The sequence below is a fragment of the Panthera tigris genome, chromosome A1, assembly GCF_018350195.1.
Source record: "Panthera tigris isolate Pti1 chromosome A1, P.tigris_Pti1_mat1.1, whole genome shotgun sequence".
Classification (NCBI taxonomy): Eukaryota; Metazoa; Chordata; class Mammalia; order Carnivora; family Felidae; genus Panthera; species Panthera tigris.
The window spans coordinates 119,274,864-119,297,976 of record NC_056660.1 but is presented as its reverse complement, the minus strand read 5'-3'; the positions used below and the strand labels follow the sequence as shown (position 1 = coordinate 119,297,976).

The 23,113-nt window shown below is 38.1% G+C and overlaps 1 protein-coding gene and 1 long non-coding RNA gene across 5 annotated transcripts in view; one reads left to right on the top strand and one right to left on the bottom strand.

Moving 5' to 3' along the window:
* Positions 1-21,930, top strand: part of LOC122238636 — a 44,871-nt gene extending 22,941 nt beyond the window's left edge. For 2 of the 4 annotated variants that reach the window (XR_006217653.1, XR_006217650.1), the window contains exons 5-6: positions 12,016-12,109; positions 21,592-21,930. This is a non-coding gene — a long non-coding RNA (uncharacterized LOC122238636). Of the gene's footprint in view, positions 1-12,015; positions 12,110-20,682; positions 20,878-21,298; positions 21,347-21,591 lie in introns of all 4 variants that reach the window. The other 2 variants (XR_006217652.1, XR_006217651.1) reach the window with 2 other exon arrangements.
* KCTD16 (potassium channel tetramerization domain containing 16) overlaps positions 1-23,113 on the bottom strand; it is a 259,111-nt gene that overhangs the window by 221,850 nt on the left and 14,148 nt on the right. The gene's annotated exons all lie outside the window — the stretch shown is intronic.

The following is a 23,113-nucleotide window of genomic DNA, read 5'->3' as shown; positions in this document are numbered from 1 at the left end:
TGGCCAACCCCTAGACAGTAAGTCTCACAGTAACCAGCACTTGCTTAAGGACATCTTCCCAAATCTCCCTGACCAGGTCACACCCTCCATCCCTTCATATATACTCTTAAAGTCCTTCCTTCAAGGTATCCATCTCAGCATGACTTCACATTTATTAGTTTGATTCTCTGATTAATTTGTATCTCCCACAGTAGACTCTAAGCTCCTCAAAGACAAAGATTGTGTGCATATTTGCTCTGCAATCCCCAGCCTCCAGCACAGTGCCAGGCCCATTACTCAGTAATTACTTATTAAATAAGTAAATGGATAAATAAATGTTAAAATGAATAAAAAACTATAATTCAGGTTTTTGAGGGTCTCAATCAGCTTTTTTAAAAGAATAATCATTATTGTCTTCCCATATCCAAAATTTTCTAATCTTACTCCCTCCATAGTTCACAATTAGATGACAGGCCAAAACGATATTAATAATGCATAATTCACACACAATTTTCAGATTTTAAGGAGTTTCACATTAAATACTACAATTTATTTGATCTACCAATAAAGAATATAAGGCTCAAAATGCTACATAGTTGATAAGACAAAAAGTTAGAATTCTAATCATGCCACAAAGACTCCTGGCAGAGGTGAGAAAAAAGGAAGGTGAGAAGCTGGAAATTGGGTCCACTTCTGAAGACTCATTGGGAAAGATATCTAAAAATAGATGTATTTCTTCCACTTCAAACAAAACACAGACTTAATTTATTAAAGAGGTCATTTTGTTAAAGTTGAGATAGATTGGGATATGGATATATATATATATATATATATATATATATATATATATATATATTGCCAGAGAGTATATCGGATAGGGAAGTAGAAAAGTAGAAAAGAAGCCTGTTAGTTCAATTCCACACCTTAGACATAAACTCTCACCAGTTTCTCCTTTATGTATCTGTTTTGTGCTTATTCCTTCTATTGTACAAACAACCAACTTAACATAGATTCTGCTAGTCTTGACTGGCCTGTACAATGCCACTGGCTCTCAATGTTTTTTGTGTATACTCTTAATCTGACAACTAAAATAGAAATTGGTAGGAACCAATTTATTTAAGCACAACCCAGTGCCCCACACTCAAGGGTCTTATACATCATTTGACTCAACCACCTCTTACACAGACTTCATTGGACACCAGTCAATCCCAAAAGAGTGGACTAAGAAGCTGAGTACAGATTTACACTGTTGAGTTAGAAAGACAAAAAATGAAGTCCTAAGTCCGCGAAGGATCAGGAGTCGTGGAAACTCTCTATGCTTTGCCTTGGGTACCTTAAAATACTATATACCATAAATGCATCAACCTTCACAATGATAAAAGGGCTGATTCAAATTATCTCAATCCTTGAGTTTGAGTTAACGTTATCCAGGACTTCTTCTGTTAGCTCTAGCCTCCTGTTGGAAGCAAAAATAAATCCTGTCTAGAGGAATACCATCTTAGAGCTCACTTTACCCTGATATTTCAAATACAGTGTCTGGAACTCAATTAAAAAAAAAAAAACCAAGCCCAAGAAGGAATAAGACAAAGGGATCACAAAGAGAAGAAAAAACAAAAACAAAAACAGAAAACATTAACAAACTCATATGGGATCCAAATAATAGTTGGTTGGCGAAGGTGCTGACCTAAGTAACTCTAGAAATGGATGGAGTCTGTTAAGACCCAAAGCAAAGTAAACTGTACATAAGTACCTTTCTCTAGTTGGTAAAGCTATGTCCCACAGAGTACAGGTTAACAATTTTGAATTTGCTACACATGCATACTGGAATTGAACAGTTAAGTAAGTGGATGGCAGATAGCAGGAACAGGTTTCTCTCTGTTGGAGAGGGAGTTTACAGATAAGCAAGGGGAGGAAGCTAGAATGATCCATGTAATAATGGATTAGAGCTGGAGTCATCAAAATGAACTCCTATTTAGCTTAATATAATTACAGATGGTTATGCTATCTGTATCATACTTACATATATCCTGTATAATATTTTTAGGTATATATACATACATAGTTAGTATACACATATGATAATGTGTGTTCTTGCTCTGTCAGATGCAAGAGACTAGAAGTAATGTCACCTGAGTAGCAAGAAGTACACTGAACACCCACTTCTTGATTTTTAATACCATTATCCAATACAAGAAACCAGTCTTCCTCATAGAAATGGTTGAATAATTCCTGAGATTGGAATAAGAAATATTCAAAATAAGCCCAGAGTAACTTGTAGTACCAGAAAATAATGAAGTCCTTAAAGACACACACGCGAGCACATGCACACACACACACACACACACACACACACACACACACACACACACACACAAAACCCATAAAGCTGGTGGTATGTCAAAGGAACACAGATGACAAATGAAAGAGTTGCCAAGAGTCAAAGCTGGAAGAACTTGAACAAAAAGTAAATAAAGTATAATGCAAAGTTGAATTATAACTTTGTATAAAATATAAAATAAATGTTCACAACATTAGTAAATGACTGAATAAAGAAATAAATGAGAAAGAAGAGGCAAATCTCTGATGCAGAAGAAGTCCAAATAATTTCTGTAGATATTCTCACTTTGAGGAGGAACATAGTGTGAACCATGTATAGAGACTTCTTGTTTGTTTGTTTGTTTAATTTCCTTACATGTTTATTTCTGAGAGAGAGAGAGAAAGAGATAGAATGAGCAGGGAAGGGGCAGGGAGAGAGGGGGATAGAGGATTTGAAATGGGCTCTGTGCTGATAGCAGAGAGCCCAATGCAGGGCTTGAACCCACAAACTGTGAGATCATGACCCAACCAAAGTCAGATACTTAAGCAACTGACCCACCAGGGTGCCCCAATAGTGACTTCTTTTCAAAGAATACAGCGTGGAAAGGGTGGGGAGGGAAGGTGCAACTTTATGATGGAGAAACCTGACAACCACAAAATCAGCTAAATGATCAAGGTCAAGATCAGAATGATAAGTCATGTTGATAGTGTGTACTATTGATATGACATGACAAAAGCCCACAGTTCTGACCTAATCATTAGAAAAACATCAGCCAACAGGAGCCTAAGGAAAGGAGATGACTAAATGTAATCTGGAATCCTAGAACAGAATAAGGATATTAAGTAAAAAGTAAAGGAATCTGAATAAATTATGAACTTCAGTTAATAATAATGTATCAATATTGGTCCATTAATAAATATGGGCTATATAAAATTATTATAATGTCTGGTGAGATTTAATATACATGTAGAATTAAAATATGTGACAATAGTTTGTATTATTTATTCAATAATAATAATGATAATGATGATATTGTATTTTGTTGAAAGGCTTATCATTTTCTACAAAAAGTCACCTGCTAAGAACTGTATTATTTTCCAAACAAGACTAACATGACCCCATCAGTAAAGTAGAATGTTGGTACATGGTCCCTAAATAGGTAAGAAGTTTCTGGTCTCAGAATTCCAAGTAATGCATCTTGCTTTAACATTTTTTCATATTTACAATAGCAAGCTTGTAAAACATAAAACATTTAAAAAATGTGTTCCCTTTAAAAAAAAAACCTCTTTAGATTACCAGCTCTTCTTCTGAATTTATCAATTTCAACTTACCAACAACCTTTAGAGAAAGTAGGTGTGATGGGATACAGCTGTGTACTCTTCCTCCCAAAACACAATGAAAATCTTAAATTCTCAACTGCAACATGGTTGCCATGTCGTATCATAGAATTGGCACCAGTTAAATGAAGCAAGACAGTGAAATGAGATTCTTTTCACGTTTCATAGAACACAGGGATTTGTGGGGGCTTTTCGTGGGGGGTAAATACTGAATGTAATATTTCAATCATACCCCAAAGAACATGAGTTAATATTTCATAGCTACTTAATCCACTCATTCAGAAATGGTAATGCAAATGTTCAAATATTTATGCTTCATAGGCAAAACTTTGTGCCCTGAATTATTGTATTGTGCTCTCTTATGCCACTGACTTTTGATTCATTTTGGATCAGGTAACCAGAAAATCACTGTATTCAACAGGGGAGCACTAGTGATAAAGTCTTTATAATAATCTTTTCATTTTTATTCACACACAACCGTATTTGCCTCCTTGAATAAAATTAAAACATCCACCAAAGCCAGTGATTAAGGAAAGGATTCGTGTAAAAAGTAGTGTGCCTTTAATTGACCTGATTGCAATTTCCAATCTACTTCATGTGTAAAATTCAAAGGCTCTCATGAAAAGAGTGCTTCCACTGAAATATCCTGTTATTCCCAGACATGAGTCCCTTTAATATAATCTTTCCACCTCAGCCATAATGAAAGTTGTATGTCAGGTTTTCAGTCCCATCCTTTAATGCCCCTGAAGTGTTGTGAGAACGTGAGTGAGGTCAGAGAGGAACTGCATTATTTGGAATGTTTTTTACTCATTTAGTGCCCTTCCTTCCGCTATCACTATCCCCAGGCTATCAAAGCAGAAAATCATGTCCAGACAAAAGCTTAGCCCCTTCAGAGTGAATTTCAGAGTTAAGAGGACCTCAGGCACCCTGTGTGACTTGACAGAAGAATTTGTCCTCTTGAACCCTGTATTAACTTCAAAGTGTGGAGGATAAGGTATAGGAGCAGAGCTCATCACTTCCCACTTGCAATGCCTGTACCCCCACCCAATTCTGTTTTTCAGAGTTACGTTTCCTTTTCTATCTCCTCACTAGCCTAAACAATCTAGCGACATCAAAGGACATTTTAAAGCCATATACTGTCATCAAGTACCCCTTGACATGAGGCACTGAGAAGGACCCATCACCTCTCTGGTATCCTTTCCAATAATGCATAACCTCAATCTAATCATAAGAAAATATCAGATAAACACAAACTGAGACACATTAGACAAAATAACTGGCCCGTACTCTTTAAAAGTGTCAAGGTTCTGAAAGACAAGGACAGACAGAGGTGCTGTCACAGACTGGAGGAGACTACAGAGACACGACCAAAGGCAGTGTCACAATCTGGACTGGATCTTAGAATAAAAAAAAAAAAAAAAAAAAAAGGACATTAGAGGAAACTGGTGAAATGCTAATAAGTCCTGTATATCAGCTAATTGTGCTGTGTTGTACTAAGGTTAGTTAATGTCTTAGTTTTGGCACATGTTCTATGATTACATAAAATATTAACATAAAGAAAGGCCAAGTGAAGGGACAGAGACATTGTATTTTTTAAAACTATTTTATTAGATTTAAATTATCTCAAAATTTAAAAATTAACTGAAAAAAAAGACAAAGAAAAAAAAGCCACCATATTATAAGAAGAGAAGGAGAGAAGATGTGAAGGAGGGAGAAAAGAAAGAAGGAGGAAAGAAAGAAGGAAAGATGGAAGGAATGGAGGCAGAAAGGAAAGGAGGAAGAATCTAATTTAAAGAGATATTCAGGAAATTTTAAAAATGCTGACTAATTCCTCAGTGGATGTGAGTCATTCATTTGAAACCTTTCCAACGCACACAGAGTCAGAAGGTGGCATAATACGTTGGTTAATAACATGGACTTTGAGACAAGATTTAGCTTAGTTTAAGGCCCGACTTTATCACTTATTAGTTCGGTCTCTAATGACACATAATTCTCTGAAACTAAATTTTCTCATACATAAAATAGAGATGTGAATAGTATCAACTTCATAGGTCTGTTATGAAGATAAAATGGAGTCCTACACATAAAGCTCTTAGCACATGTCTGGCATATAGAAAGCATTTCATAAATGGAAGCCATTAATATTAGCACAGAAACTGACACTAAAAATTAATAATTCACCCATTCCATTCAGCCTTATCCAAATCTTGTCCATTCTCCAGGCACCAATGGAACCTCAATGCCTTCATAAACCCATGATAAGTTCTCCAACCCATTCTGTATGTGATGTATGTTTGTGTAGTTTTTCTTCATTATCATTTTGTGTGGGTGGTCATGGTCCATCAATCAGCTATATGATCCTTGATGGTAAAGACCACCTTGTTTCTTCTGAGATTTTCCTTGGCATCAATGTTGAGCACACAGTAGGCATTCAAAAAGAGAAGGTAGTTTATGATTATGGTATTTTTGAATGTTTGTAGGGGAATCTGGTACCATCATGGATTTAATCACTGGGAATTTACAGGCCTGTCAAAACAGGTGTTGAAGAGGTAAACATTTTCTTAAAAGCCATTTAAAAATGAAATAAAAGTCTTTCAGAATCTTCTTCACTCCAAATGCAAACTGAATTAGATTCTTCACTACTGTCTCTAGGGTTTATGTCATGTGTTTTTGTCTTGTAAAGAAGGCACTTTCAAATAAAGTCTCTCAGGGACTTCCACAGACACATTTATTTGGCTGAAATCCATTCTCCCAGGAAATTTACCCAAAAATTCTGAATAACTTCCACATTGAGATACCATGACCACAGACAACATCAGGAAGAGAAAGATCATTTCTTTTAATAATTCCCTTATATAGCATTACGGTTTCTTAAGTGCTTTTAAGTGTATTGTTTTCATTGATTCTCATAAAAACTCTGAGAAGCTATCTAGAAGCTATTATTAACCCCAGTTTTCAGATAAGACAACTGAGGCACAGGCTTGCCAAAAATCGTACAATTAGTAAGTTGCAATTTTAGATCTCTCGTCTCATTCAATAAGCATTTAGTGAGCATCTCCCATGGGCTTCCCTGCACTGTGTGTTTTCTCCACCTCACATGCCTGCTTCTATCACAGTTTTGTGCTTGTTATGGATTACAATCATCAACTTAATTGTCTGAATCCTCCCCTGGACTACAAGCTCCTTGCAGGCAAGCATCTGTCTTGTCCTAGGTATTCCTAATACCCAGCACCAAGAAGACACTCAGTAAAACACTTGTAGAATAGATGAATGGAGACAACTCAATAAATGGTCCTTAAGGGTGTGCCAAAAGAGCTCAAATTACTTGTTTTGGATGAATGCAAGTTGTATCCTCACTTTTCCAGATCTTAGTGTCTTATAACCCAATTCTTCTCAACAGAGAGAATGGTTGTTAGGAGACTAACACACTGCACTCTTGGGAAGGAGAAAAGCCTATCCCTGAGAAGAGTCAATAAGACTAAATGCTCATTAGAGAAGCATGAAATGAAGTCTGGTTACTATCACACTCTCCATTAAAAGCCGTTTATCTAAACAAGTTTCAATCCTGACTATGTCACACTTCTTAGGCAACTCTCACTTCTTCCGAAGAAAATGAGAGAAGCAACAACTTTTGACTTGAAGTTACCAAACTAAAGGGGATTAATGCTCCTAAATGAAAGTGATGGAGGCTTATTGACTCTCAGGGTGACGAAATACTGAAATAAATTCCTAAGAGACTGAAAAGTCAGCTCCTGAAAATCTTCAAGAAGGCAATCGAAATTTATGTGACATATTTGCCTCCCTGAGTCTTTTTCAGCCAGAGCATCCAGGTCCTAGTTCTTGTTTCCTACATTCTACATCAGCATTATTGTTCCTCCCTTCTTCATTGCAACATCTCCTTCTTTCAATCCATAGCTATTTGGTTGCACAAGTCCCACCTTCAGAATCAGAACCATGAAACGTTTGCAGAACTTGCGGTTTTTCAGAAAGTTGGCAGAGAGTTTGTCCTCCATAGTGATGGCATCAATTTCCCCATGTGGGAAATATGCCAGTCGCTAGTAACAGTATCTGATGCTAAGCAACCGGACTGGTTCCAGGAGGCTGTGTGGTGTCTGAAAAGAGTACCAAACAGGAATTTGAAGACACAGTTCTGGCCTTGACTCTTAAAAACACTTCAATGTGACCTTGGATAAATCACTCAGTTTCTCTGATGCTCTATTTTACTTTGTCATCTCTGAAGTGAGCATGGGCCCTTCTAGACCTGGGTGCTAAGTTCTGCTGTGCTGTGCTACTGACAATTTTTCCTGGGGGTGGAGCAGAGTGGGGGTGTATGATTAGGAACTCTTGATAACCATAAAGTGTTTTATTCCAGACTAATTAACAGTGTGGACTGTTTTTTGTTGGGTTTTTTTTTTTTTCTCTTGTTCCAGAGAAACTGGAAAACAAATAGAAGAGGTTTAGGGGAGATAATCTGGGTCAACATAGAAGGAAATATGTATTAGTTAAAATCAAAGATCCTGCCCACAAAAGGATAAAGAATAAGAGAAGTAATTTGTAATCACTAAAAAAATAAAAGTCACCAAAGAAAAAAGATGCAAAGTAATTTATATTTAACCTACTCCAAATAAAAATAACCAACAGATAAGTTCACTGTTTGGACCATCTGTATCTGATAAGCATAAGTTTAAATCCTGGCACCATCTGCTCAACTGGAATTTAATACTGTATCAATCTGCCAAATCACAATTATGATAGCAAGGACAGCAGCCTCATGGTGTGTGATCTAAATAGTGACCATTCTTTAACAGGATGAGAAATGAGAGCCAAACCAACTTGGATAGAAATATTTTAGTGCTTTCTGTTCACCCTGATGAAAACCAAATAGAGGCATATAATTGGCAGAGCCGCAAGCAGCCAGACTTTCAGAGTAGGAGAAACATTCTGGGAAGGGGCTCAGAACACCCAAGGACCTAGCACCAAAGAGAAGGAACAATGAAGCTAGAGAATCTAAGTGGAGATTTAATAGAATTTCTGTCCTTCTAGGGCTAGTCACTTGTGCCTAACCACCTGACCTACTGTCATCGATTAGTCATGGGGCATTTTTCAGTGGGGAGCAGGCAAGCCATTAAAACATACTCCAGTCCTGAGGTAGTCATTGCCAAGATGATAAATCCTTAAATTTTGAGTCTTTTAAAATCATCTCGTCCAAAGCCTTTACTTTACAGATGAGGAAAATAAAGCCTGCCCGGTTAAACAACTTTCCCAGGTCACCACCAAGCTGGTAGCCGAACAGATCTTTCTTCTGGACCACTGCTAGTCCCATGATGCCTCCCCCAGAGTCCCAGCAGCTAAAGGCATTTACATAGATCTTCCTTACCGAATAAAACCTTTAGGGAAGGCTCACATTGATGCCCTCCTAAATTTCTCCACCTGTCTTACTATGCTAGAAGCATGTTTCTCTACAATAGTATCTTTTATAATACTTAGCTCTACTTCACAAAATATGAGTTATTCATATTTTGTATTATCTCTATATCACTATGGGAGAGTTATGTCCATAATTTTTAAGTAAGTGTAATTAATAGCACAATCTCTATCATACTTTATTCTTGCAATACTAAACCAACCACTAGTTTCATATAACTCCCAGGAGCCATCCTTTCGAAGATCTGTGCCTTTGCACATGCTGTTCCTTCTGCCTGAATGGCCCTCCCCCTTTCCAGACCGCCACCAGCCCAACTCCCACTCATCTTCAAAGACCCATCTCAAATGTTGCCTCTTCTTCAGCTTTCCCTGACTTCGTCCAAAAGGCAGAATTGCTTTCTCCCTCTGCATTGTATTTGTTCTTCAGATACAACACTTCCTAATTATCTAATAAGCACTTCTATTTGTGTTTGTGCCTCCACTAGAGTATTAGCAGCTCATGGGCAGAGACAAGGTTTTATGTGTCTTCAGCATCGAACAGTGCCTCGCATGCAAGAGGACCTAGGTAAATGATTTGGTATCTAATGATGCCGATACTATAACAGAATCATTGCCAAGATCTACACCATTTTTCTTGTTCTATGTTCCAGACATTGACAACGACCTTTTGGTATAAAAACTATCACAGTCAGTAAGTACTGAGTAAAGCACACAACACTATGATAAGAGTTGGGGGTTTAGAGAAAGAATGAGGATGTTCACACTCTGAAGTTACTTCAACTCTTCTGGTGGGTTTTGTGGCTTTTAAAATAAGAATCAGACATTAAAATGTTTCCAGAGGACATGAGGCTCATTACCACAGATAGGAATTTTCAATAGTGAATCTAAAAATACCTGTTTAAAGTTTAATAAGGAATAAGGAATATTATAGTATAAATTTCTATCTAAAAAGCTTAAAAACCTCTCATTTCAATAATAATAATAATAATAATGATAATAGTAACATGAAAAACTAGTATTAACTGAGGGCTTACCATGATCCAGACACTTCATTAAGCACTTTATAATTTCATTTAACCTTCTCAGCAACTCCATGAAATAGTTACTGCCATCATTTCCATTTTATAGATTAGGAAACTGAATCACCAAAAGTTTAGGTAATTTGTGTGCACAATATCAAACAAGAAATAAGTGGTAGAGTTTGACCCAGTCAGACTGATTGCGCAGCTCCTATTCTAGTTAAATACAGACTATGGAAATCTAGAGCTCAGTAAATTCATGGAAGCTTCTGGTGCTAATCAGGAGATAGAGGATTTTAGCTTAACCTCTCTTCCCTATAGACAAGGCAGCTACATGCTGAGAAAGGTACTAGAACCTTCAAAGAATGGGAAAACATGTGACTTATACCAACCTAAAGGAACAAATTGTTAATAGGTTGAGATCACTTAATTAGTTGACTAAGCTTTGTTCATAAAACCAAGATTTTTGCCCTTGCAAAATGATCCCCTCTAAAAGCATAGATTGAGAACATTTTATTCCATCAGCTGGCTGTGCTTGTGTGCTTTCATGGGTTAGCTTTAGTGAGGCTAGTGAGGCTAGTGTATATATTTCCTGGTAATCATTTATTTATTGCTCATTAGACAGCTTTTAGCTTTCATCCAAAGAGACAGGGATATATTTCTGTTTTCATTACAAGAGAGAGGAAAAGGTTGAGGTCACTTGAGGGAGAGACTGGTTTCTGGCCCATCCTAGTAACTTATTTTTTTATCGTAGTAACTGTTGTCTGTGGAAAAGGAAGGGACTGTGATGAGTATGGTTTACGTATGTATTAACGTTCTTACTACAGTGCATTACAGTTTGCCAAGTGTTCTCCTGTAGACATCATCTTCTTTGAGCCATACAACAACTTGATGAGGGTGGATTTGTTCCCATTGTTTACAGGGAGCTTGACTCAGTTTGCCCAGTGGCTTGTCTTGGCTCAAAAAGCTTTTAAATAACAAAATTGGTGTTTGCAACTCTAGTCTGATTCCAAGTCTCGGATCTTCTACTAAACCAGGCACTATGTTCATTGGTCTTTCTGGTTTGAGTGTAGTTGCTTAAAAACTGCCTCAGCATGGGGCACCTGGGTGGTTCAGTTGGTTAACCATCTGACTCTTAATATCGGCCCAGGTCATGATCTCCCAGTCAGCAGCAGTGAGATTGAGCCCCATGTCAGGATCTACGCTAAGCGTTGAGCCTCCTTGGGATTCTCTCTGTCTCTGTCTCTGTCCTTCCTCTGCACACATGTGCACCAGCTCTCTCTTCCTCTCTTTCTCTCAAAATAAATAAACTTAAAAAAAAAAATGGCTCAGCAGGTCACCCAATTAACTTGTGATCTCCAGGATAGAGAAGAAATACAAGGGAAATATGAGTGATTCAACCAAGACAGACTGAATTAAAAAATTAATGTGTGAAGCTTTTATATATTACATTTCTCACAAGAGAGTTAAAATCTGAACTTTCTTTTGTGGAATGAGGCTGGTGAGCACCAGTTTTAGAGATAAATTGCCAGAGTCCCTATCAAATAGGGAGGTTTGAAGAATTCATCTTGACTTGAATTGGAACATCCAAAGGCAACATCAAAAGCAAAAAATAACTCATTTCCTTCCCATTGCTGACTTGGCTGCTGATATGGCACCTGTTTGGCATCAGATGACTAGGGAATGTAAATGCTTCTGTACAAAAGCAAAATATAATAATTGAAGATTAGATTCTTTGCAACAGATCATCTCCTACTGTTTATTTTAATTTTATTTATTATTTTTACCTAAGCAGAAACTATTATAATTGTGTTTCAAACCTTGGAGACTTTTGTCTAATAAATACTATGTGGTCCTATGTGTAAAATAGATACTGTAGACATTAAAGGGGGGTACTTATTAGTGTGTTTTAATTCTTCCTCATCCCCCCAACCCCCAGCACTGACTGCCAAAACTGGAGAGGATTTATCACTACCAGATAAAACTGGCCAGCACAATTCAAACACCTGGGCAATTTTGCCTTATCTTCCTAGGTAAGCTGGGTTCTTTTATGTTCATTATCTGTACTGTTTATGGAAGATCTAAAGTGTAAAACAAGAAAAACCTGGTTTTAACAATGAATTCCATTTAATGTACAAATAATGTAATAGTACAGTCCTTTTTGGACAGGACTATGATGGACAGCAGGGGAAGCCATTATCACTAAACTCTTTGTGGGTTTTTTTTTTTTTTTCAATAAAATGAAAAAAAAAGGGGGATGGGATGGGATGGGAAAAGAAAAAAGACCTCTGAGTAGGGCTGACATGCAAACTTCAGGTATCTTTTCTTTCTTCCTTGTCTCTTTTCCCGGCTTAGGAAGGAAGCTCTGATAGATTAGACTCCCTGTAGGTTGTAAAACTCAGATGGAAACAGAGTCGACCCTGATGGTATCAAGCCCTCACAATGTAGATTTCAACATAATAAAGTAATGAATTTTAAATGATAGAATCAGAATTTCTTCGGGGATGGAAGGGAAATGATGAAGATCACAGCCTGCACCTCCACCTATGCCTACAAGAACAAAAAAAAATTGTTTTTCAACTTTAACTTTCACAACTGACATCACTTTCTTTTATTTAACCATTGATACGGTTTCCTTTATGAGCCTGGAGGCTCACTCAAGCTGGAAATATGGCAGATAGCTACAAAGCACTTATCAAATTCTAGAAGACACAATTCTACAATGAATGGAAAACACCTGCTCTGCCTGAAATAGCTTCCATGTTTCTAATCGTGCATTAAAAAAGTAACTACAAAATCTCAGGGTCTACTGATGAATCTGTACAGAATGTTACTGAGCAACTTGATGTTTAACTTGAGGTTATTTTTTTTTTTAATGTTTATTTACTTTTGAGAGAGAGACAGACAGAATGTAAGCAGGGGAAGGGCATAGAGAGAGAGGGAGACACAGAATCCGAAGCAGGCTCCCCACTCTGAGCTGTCAGCCCACAGCCCAACTCGGGCCTGGAACTCACTAGCCTTGAGATCATGACCTGAGGGTCAGAAGTTTTACCGAATGAGCTACTGAGGTGCTCCTAACCTGAGGTTAAAATGGAACCCTCTAAAGCTTCATTTCCTTAAGACAGTAGCCATTAGCCACAGGTGGCTACTGAGCATTTAAATGATGGCAAGTGTGAATGAAGAGCTCAATTTTTAAGTTTTATTTGGTTTTAATTATTTTAAATTCAAAAACTGAGGGAATGAAAAATATGTGGAAATATAGTGAAATGATAATTTTTTTATATATTGGGTTAGATAAAATATTTTATTCAAATTAATTTTACTTCTTTCTTTTTACTTTTTTTTTCATGTAGCTACCAGAAAATTTTAAATTATATGCATGGTTTGCTTTATGTTTCTATTGCCTGAAACACGGCAGAATCTCCCATAGGGACAAAATCTGCCTTAGATCTAAGGGAGGAATCTATTTTAGATTCCATCAAAAGATGTTCATTTTCCAGAAGGAAAAAGACCACGTGGTAGCTTGGACCTCTGGCAGCGTGGTCACATACCACAGAGGCTGAGAGCCCAGGTTCTAGGAAAAAAAAACCCATGTCTCAGGTGTGAAACCCAACTCTGCTTTTTTACTAGTAGTGCCACCTGAGGCAAGCTGCCTAAACACTTTGAGCCCAACATTTTGAGTATTCAGGTAGTGGATATAATATATTTAGCAAGTGAGCGCTCAGAATGTATTAGCTATTTATTGCTATTGTTTTCACTAGCAACAATTCTAAAATAGTATTGTTGTTATTTGTTTCTTTTTAATATTTATTTATTTTGAGATAGAGAGAGCATGTGCAAGTGGAGGAGGGGCAGAAAGAGAGGGAGAGAGAGAATCCCAAGCAAGCTCCACACTGACAGCATGGAGCTCAATGTGGGGCTTGAACCTGCAACAGTGAGATCATGACCTGAGCTGAAATCAAGAGTTGGATGCTTAACCGACTGAGCCACACAGGCGCCCCTATTGTTGTTATTTGAGTATTATTAGGAGATTATCTGAAATTTGAAACATGAATTTAAAAAAATTAGTGATCTTATAGACCACATATATGAATTTGCAAGGGAATAATAGTCTATCCTTTGCTAAACCATCAAGTAAAGAGAACATTGAAAACTTGAGACTAGTTCTCTCTTCTTAATGATGAATTAATGATATGATTGGAAACCTTTGTCCTTCCTTTGTGGTGTTTCCATTTCTGGACCACTCTTTTTTTTAATATTTATTAATTTTGGGGAGAGTGCAAGCAGGGCAGGGGCAGACAGAGGGGGACAAAGGATCCAAAGCGGGCTCTGTGTTGACAGGCCGACAGCAGCGAGCCCAATGTGAGGCTCCAACTCACACACTGTGAGATCATGACCTGAGCCAAAGTCAGACACCCAACCCACTGAGCCACCCTGGTGCCCCTGGACCACTCTTGATACCAGACAGCAACGAAGGTATAGCAGAGGATAGGGAGGGACTTTTTCGACTTCATAGTTCAGCCTAATTCGCATCCTATATAGACAGTATTCATGCGTAGTGATTTAAGCCTATACTATTTGGCTCCTCCAACCTACATTGTAGGGATACATACCATGGTCTCTATCACAAGATTACAGAATAGAAAGAAAGAGGAGTCACAGGAAGGAAATTAACAATATTAGTATGAAGTAGCAATTTAGGATAACATGTAATTTGCATATGAATTTACCTATCAATCTATATCCCCACTAGAATATAAGCATCATGAGAGCAGTAACTATATTCATCCTGAATCCATTACTTAGAACATAACTGGTACTGAGTAGGTGCTCAGTAAATATTTATCTAAATACATGAATGAAGAGACTCAGTAAGCCAAATAGCTGAAAGGAAGAAATGTATGACAATGGTCCAAAAAAAGTATACCCCAGATCATAGATATCACAAAGTGTTCTGTAAGCACCAAACAACAGTGATGTGAATTTAACTAACATTATATTAACAACAAAAACAAAAAGAAGACACTGATAAAAATGTTTTGTGGTTCCTTGGTACCTACAAGTCTCCCCAGCATCCATGATAAAGTCCAGTAGTTTAGCATGTCATATAAGGCCCTTCACCATCTGCTCTATCTTAGCTCTCAAGACCGAGACTTTGTCTGCTCCCTGCCCTTAAGTTCCAACTATGAGGTTCAGAAAACAAGCCATATTCAACCTCATTTCCATGCCTTGGCATCTGTTGGCCCTTCTGCCTATATCGTCGTTTTTTATATTATCGGCCTGATAAGCTCCTCATTCTTTATGACTTTGCTCTTATTTTTTAAATAATTTTTTAAGTTTATTTTTATTATTTTGAGAGAGAGATAGAGAGCAAGTGGGGGGCGGGGGGAGCAGAGGGAGAGGGAAACAGAATCCCAAACTGGATCCATGCTATCAGCACAGAGCCTGATGCAGGGTCGAACTCACAAAACATGAGATCATGAGCTGAGCCAAAATCAAGAGTCAGACACTTAACCGACTGAGCCACCCATGTGCCCCTGTGACTTTGCTTTTAAAAAGCCCACTGGGTGGCTCATTCAGTTAAGTGTGTGATTCTTAGTCTCGGCTCAGGTCCTGATCTCATAGTTCATGAGTTCAAGCCCCATGTCCGGCTGCATGCTGACAGCTCAGAGCCTGCTTGGGATTCTTTCTCTCCCTTTCTCTCTGCCCCTCATTTACTCGTGTTCACTCTCTCTCTTTCTCAAAATAAATAAGTAAACATTTCAAAAAAAAAAAAAGGCCACCTCAGGGCCACCTGGGTGGCTCAGTAGGTTAAGCAGCCAACTTTGGCTCAGGTCATGATTTCACAGCTTGTGGGTTCCACCCTGAGTCAGGCTCCAAGTTGTCATCTGTCATCTGGAGCCTGCTTGAAAATCTGTGTCTCCCTCTCTCTCTGCCCCTACCCCACTCTTACTCTCTCTCTTTCTCTCTCTCTCTCTCTCTCAAAAATGAACATTAAATTAAAAAAAAAAAAAGGGCCACCTCAGGGAAGAAATCCTTGATCATTCCACACTGAATTGAATATTTCCTCTTCTACTTTCTTCCCAATACCTATATCCATTCTATATTATAAGTGGTCCATATATTCATACATAACATATCCCTTTAGTCATGTATAAAGACCTTGTTGCACAAATCAAAACATAGGCATCTTACATGATAGACATTCCCAAACAAGGACAGTATCTTTGAAATACAGTTCTCACACTGTATACCTTTTCTTTTAACTTGATTTTTTTCATTCCTAACTGAAAACTCACTCAACTGATTTAAATCCAATGATATCCACTTGAGGCTCTTTGCCTCTTTCAGTATGCCTAAAGATTTCCACCTTTGTCTCAATTATATTAAATTTATGAGATATATGCTTCATATCACCAATATCAGCACTTTTCATTTTCTACTCTCTACTCATTTTTTATAAGCTAATAAGGGCAAGATACAATAAAATAGTCAAATAATGATTCAAGTACTTTCTTACTGTCATGGATGATAATACAGCTGCAACTGAATTTTCAACTGCAATTTCATATAATTCCTTTCATCCTTGTGGCACTGTATATGGAACAGTGGGGCACACTGGTGTTTAGTAGGTGCTTAACAAATCCATGTTGGTGAATGACAGATTTGGTAGGCAAATGACACCAAGTATTTGAAAATTTTCAGCCCCTTTAGCCATGGCATAGAGGCAGAGAACATTCCATATCTAAGCCACCATGCACAGTGGGTAAGAGACATGAGTCTTACACACGAGATTCAAATCCCAATGCAAATGCCTCCTAGCACTGGAATCTTGGACTTAATAACCAACTCCAAGCCTCAATTTTTCTTCCTACAGTGAGGATAATAGGACTGTTATGAAATTGAAATAACATTATTCTTTGCTTTCAAGATGATCTTTGAATACTCCCAACCGCTCTCTTACAATAATCACATCTTCCACTCTCCCTCAGCCACGTGCTTTCATGGTCATGGCCAGAACTGAGTCCTTATCATTGCCTGACTCTCTGTAAGCCCAATTTCATGCATCACACCATCTCCTCCTGGTTTTCCAGCTCATTTTCTCCAATAGTAGATCCCAACAACCTTTTGATCCCACAGGGAATCAACCCATTTGATCTTACGCCTTTTCATTATCCTTTATCTCCATCATGTCCTCATTGAACATCTTACCTTATTGTATTATTAATAATTTTATTATTAATAATTCAATTGTTTTAATAACTCTCCTGCCTATATCTCCAACTCTTTTGCCCCCATTTTGCAAAACCTCACATCCAATGGTTAGGATCATATCTGGGCCTGCTCCCCACCTGCACCTATGCAGTTGGAGAAAAATATAAAACCATGTTGAATGATTTCACTTTAAATTCATGGCCACTTGGAGAGCGCCTGAGTGACTCAGTTGGTTAAGCGTCTGACTTTGGCTCAGGTCATGATCTCATGGTTCGTGGGTTGGAGCCCCACATCAGGCTCTGTGCTGACAGCTCAGAGCCTGGAGCCTGCTTCAGATTCTGTGTCTCCTTCTCTCTCTGCCCCTCTCTCATTCGCGTGTGCTCTCTCTCTCAAAAATAAATAAGCACTAAAAAAAAAAATTAAATTCATGGCCACTTGCTTCAAGTGAGTCCTTAATGCTCCCAGTGAGTAATACATTCCTCTAGTTCATTCACTCCCCAGAGTCCTGGTTAACTATTTTATAGTGTATTTTCTCTCTTCAAACCTCAAATACTTCCTTCCCCATCCTCAGTCTTAAAGCTACTTATTTTACTGAACAAATAGAAATGACCCAAAGGAACATCAGTAAGTTCCCACCAAAGCACATCAACCATGTCTGTACCTATATGTTCTTTTACTATATAAATATATGTAGTAATATATAATATAACATATATTAATATATATTAATACATATATATTATTTTTGTACATGTATGTGTGTAGACATTTATTATTACTATATCTATTAATATTTATACACTCTATTACTCTGGATGAAGTGACAAGGTTCATAACAAAGGGATCAACTCTATGCCCTCAATCCCATTACTTTTTTACTTACCCAAGTATCTCACTCCAGCTATCTCTCCTTTCTCTTCTATATTGTCTCTTTTTCCCTAAAAACTGAATTCTTCCTATCAGCATACAAATATACTGTTTCTTCTACCATCTTTTAAAAAAATATTTTGATGTCACTTTCTGTATTACTGATTTCTATATTTCACTCTATAGGAAGGATCTGTACTATATGGACAATCCAAGGTAATTTAGCAATTAAAAAGCATTCACAGTCTTTAGAGTCAGACAGACTTGACCAGAGTCTAAATCTTGATTTTATTACCCACTAGCTGCGAACCTGGGTAAGGATCTCCCTACATCTGAGTTTTGTCATCTGTAACATGGAAAAAAATAATCCTTACCCCCTAAGATTGTTCTGAAGAGAGAACATGGTAATATCTACAAACACTTATCACAGTCTTTGCTGTATGATTTGGACTCAGTCAGTGGCATATGTAATTAATGTTAGAAAAGAGCAAACAGTTAAATGGAGTAAAACAAAAGCTATAAGAGATGGGGAAGACCAAAGTTTAATATGCCCCCATTTCTAGGGTTCTAGGATTTTCATCAAGATTTGGAAGGTCAATTGGTTTTAAAACCAAGAATTGATGTTTCTTTTTAGTTTTTGGTTATAACCTTGCTGATACATAGGGCCAAGCTTCTAAGGTAATACAGAGTTTATTAGTATAAAATACTTAACCACAATTATATTATTTTTTAAAATGTTTATTTTGAGAGAGGAAGAGGGAGAATCCCAAGCAGGCTTCCCACTTAGTGCAGAGCCTGATGCGGGGCTCAATCCCACCAACCACGAGATCATGACCTAAGTGGAGATCAAGAGTCAAATACTTAACCGACTGAGCCACCCAGGTGCCCCTACAATTATATTCTTAAGTAACTTTCCCCAAATGAGTAACTAGGTGAGCTGCAGTATATATGACTTAAATTTTTTTAATGTTTTTATTTATTTTTGAGACAGGGAGAGACAGAGCATGAACAGGGGAGGGTCAGAGAGAGGGAGACACAGAATCTGAAACAGGCTCCAGGCTCTGAGCTGTCAGCACAGAGCCCAACGCGGGGCTCGAACTCACGGACCGCGAGATCATGACCTGAGCCAAAGTCGGCCGCTTAACCGACTGAGCCACCCAGGCGCCCCTCAGTATATATGATTTAAACAGAGTTTTGAGTTTGTCATAGGCTCATGTCCAAGTGTGCCTTTTCTCTGGGGACCAACAATGCCTGTCAAGGCATCTGGATTAATCTTGTTTATGACTACCTCACTCATCTCAGGTTTGACAGTGATTCTAGAATGAGAAACTGCTAATATGCCTTTGTGGGTTTTTTTACACTTAAAGATTTTATACATGTGTATATGTACTTTTTTGTGTGTGTGTGCTTAGGTATTTAGGAAGACAAGGATAAATTCTTCCTATTCCATTTCAAATGTTTTTGACATCTTTTTGTACTATGAAGTCTTGTGCCTCTTCATATTTGTGGTCCTAGGAAATCAAATTCTTAAAAATAATGCTGTGTAGGAGTCTCTGGGAGAAGAGATTGTGTCCCAGAAGTTCTGTGTGGGTAACTGAGGACAGATTCGCAGATTTCAGCCCAATCTGGTTTAATTTTTTTAAAGCAGTATCATGGGGGAAGTCGTGTTCCTAAGGCTTGAAATTTGAAAGGGAAAGAGAAAGGGCAATTATCCCTGTCCAGCACTTTCTGCCATCCCACCTCCTCCTGGAGGCTGGATGTGACTTCCTCACTCAATCTTGGGAGGTGGTTCCCTTGAAGAGCTACTTTTGGCCAGTCAAAAAAGATAGCACTTCCATCTGGTACCTCTGTGGTATGGCATGATGGTGAAGAGTGCCAGAACTGGGGTTGGGGCAACTGGGGATTTGATTCTGCTTGTCCCAGTTATTACATCCCACAGCAGCAACTTGGGTCTGAGAGGTAGAGGAATTAATGTTAAGCCTCATCACCCACCCCCTTTTTTTTTTTCTTTAATGTTTATTTATTTTTGAGAGAGAGAGTTCAAGCAAGAGAGGGGCAGAGAGAGAGGGAGACACAGAATCTGAAGTAGGCTCCAGGCTCTGAGCTGTCAGCACAGAGCCTAACATGGGGCTCAAACTCGTGAACCCTGTGATCCTGACCTGAGCGGAAGTCAGACCCTTAACCGACTGAGCCACCCATGTGCCCCACCCACCCTTGATCTCCATCAGTCTACCCCCACCCTATTCTTGTTATGAACAAATGAACTTCTCTGAAACTTAACACTACATGGTTTTCCTATACCGCAATTCTGACGCAGCCACTAACAGTGACCTTGAAGAATCTGAACCTCTCTGAGCCCCAGTTTCTTACTTTTAGGGTTTTCTAGGGGATTAAATGAGAAGCACTTGATGTGAACCTGATATAGAGTTCAATCAAGGATAGCTATGATTATTGTTAACATCTCTGAATTCAAATATACGTCACTGCATACCTGTATTTTCTTTCTTTCTTTCTTTCTCCTCAGGAGGACTTTAGCAGCAAATTAAGATAACAATTATTTGATTGCATTGCATCTGGTTGTTGGGAAGAAAACTTGTTTTCTTATAAAAGGAAGCAAATTACCAAGGCAAATCACAGACTATAAACAATATGAAAATATAGCTATGATAAAAAGAAAGTTTCCTGCTGTTTTTATACAGAAGAATATGGCTGGTGTGAGGTATTATTTCCAAACACCCTCAAAATAGAATTTTTGTTTACAATTAATTCTTCATGTCAGGATAGAAAGCACCATTTTACCCAGAGATTTTACCATAGCCCCTTAGGCTCAATGGAGAAAATATACATTATATTGATATAATAGAATAATATGCTAACCTTATGCTTTATTCACAATATAGAAAACAATTCCAAACTTACTAGGTAGGAAGCATATAAAGTTGGTTGTAAAAACTCTTTTCCAGGCTTTCTTTCAATAAGTCCCATCACTTGTGTTGTTACACAAAAATTTATAGTAGAAAATTACGGTAACTTCCTCTGTGACATATCAAAGATAAAGGCAAAATTAATTTATTTTTGCTCTTTACCTTTTCTAATAATTGCCTTTCTTCAGTTCATCCTTCATTTACATTTGTCCTCAGAATGAAACAGAAGTCAAATGAAAATGAAAGAAGTTAAAAAAGTACACGGTAAGAACCTGACCAAAAATGTAAAAAGACAATTTTTCAAAAGATGAAAATTACCATTTGTTTAGGGTGTCTGGATTATGGTTTTTCCAGAAGCTACACTGAGCCCTAGATTTCCTGGTGCTTCCCCAAGGGCCACCAAGAAAACAAGCAGAAAGGGGAAATGGAGAAGAGTATCTTACAACCAGTTCTCACTTAAATCAAAATGACACCATTTTAAAAGATTCTGTGTGTTGGCTTCTACCTAGGACTTCATTTCAAGCCTGGAGATTCAAAGAGAGGAAACTGAAGCATGGAATCATAAGATCCCCCATTTCTGAGGATGCTCTGATTTTATAAATCAAGTTGGTACTCTCCCTGGCATGAAAGATACACTTCAAGCTCCTATCCAGCAGGACAGTTTATGGGGCTTCCAAAGGGGATTTGTTTTTGTCCATTTGGCCGGAATCTTCATACCATAAATCTATGATAATTACACAAGTGGGGATCAGAATATCCACCTCCCATATGTTGACTGTATGCTACTCAGCCTTATACAATAAGAATACTAATTTGTTGAAGTCCCATTAAAACTCATTTGCACATTTTGACTATTCGTATCTAAATGCCTTAAGAGTTTTTCCAAATGAGCAGATTTAATCTCTCTTCTCTTGGGTGTAGTTACCTTTTCTTAAGATATTCTCCTGATGTTCACTCAAGCTAAGATAAAATCTGCCTTCATTGCACACATCCATTCAAGCTATATAGCTTCTTCACAGGTGTCACATTATTTAGTACTTAGTGTCCTATGAAACAATGAAGTCCACTATTCCCATTACACAGCTGCAGTACCTGAGGGCTGGAGAGGCTAAAGAACTCATCAAAGCAAGTTTCCAATCTTGTCTACATCTGTTATCCAACCTCTCTGGGTTTACATTTGCTGCCTTCTTCTTTTACCTTCATTCACTTCTACTCTACTAGTCATGGATTATTTATGTACCACATGCACTATATTTATATCATCAGTTGCCTTCACCATGAGAGGGAACCCTACTATTATAATTTTACATGGTGGGGTAAAGTGGATAGAGGAAATACAACGTATTGAGTCCCTACACTGTGCTAGATGCTAAGGATACAAGAGAGCTCCTGCTATCATGAAGCTTACAGTCAAGTGAGACAGAGAGAGAAAGAGAGAATAAGTAAGTAAATCAAGCAGACAACTACACATGTGAACAGTGCTATGCTGGAAACACGGTGCTGAATAGAGAATGATGGTATCTTCTGCTTCAGCTGGGATGGTAACAGAAAGCCTCTCCAAGGAAAACCCATTAAAGCCTGACTGAAGGATGAGCAGGACTCAGAAAGGCAAGGATTAGAAGGGAGGCAACACAAGTGTAGTGTCTTGAGGTGGCAAACAGACTGGCCAGCAGGAAGAACTGCCAAAAGGTCAGTGTTATGGAGCTCTGTGGATGGACAACTGTTTGTTTGTTTGTTTGTTTTTTCTTTTAAAGTTTTTTTTTTTATTTTGAGAGAGAGAGAGAGAGAGAAAGAGCAGGGGAGGGGCAGAGACAGAGGGAGAGAGAAAGAATCAGAAGCAGGCTCCACATGGAGCCAGATGTGGAGCTCGAACTCACAGACCATGAGATCATGACCTGAGCTGAAATACAGAGTCAGATGCTTAACCAGCCGAGCCACCCAGGTGCCCCTGGACAAGTGTTTTCAGAGGGGGCGAAGTGGTGAGCATATTAAGGGAACTAGAAGAGCGTGTGTTATGGGATGTGTTTTTCC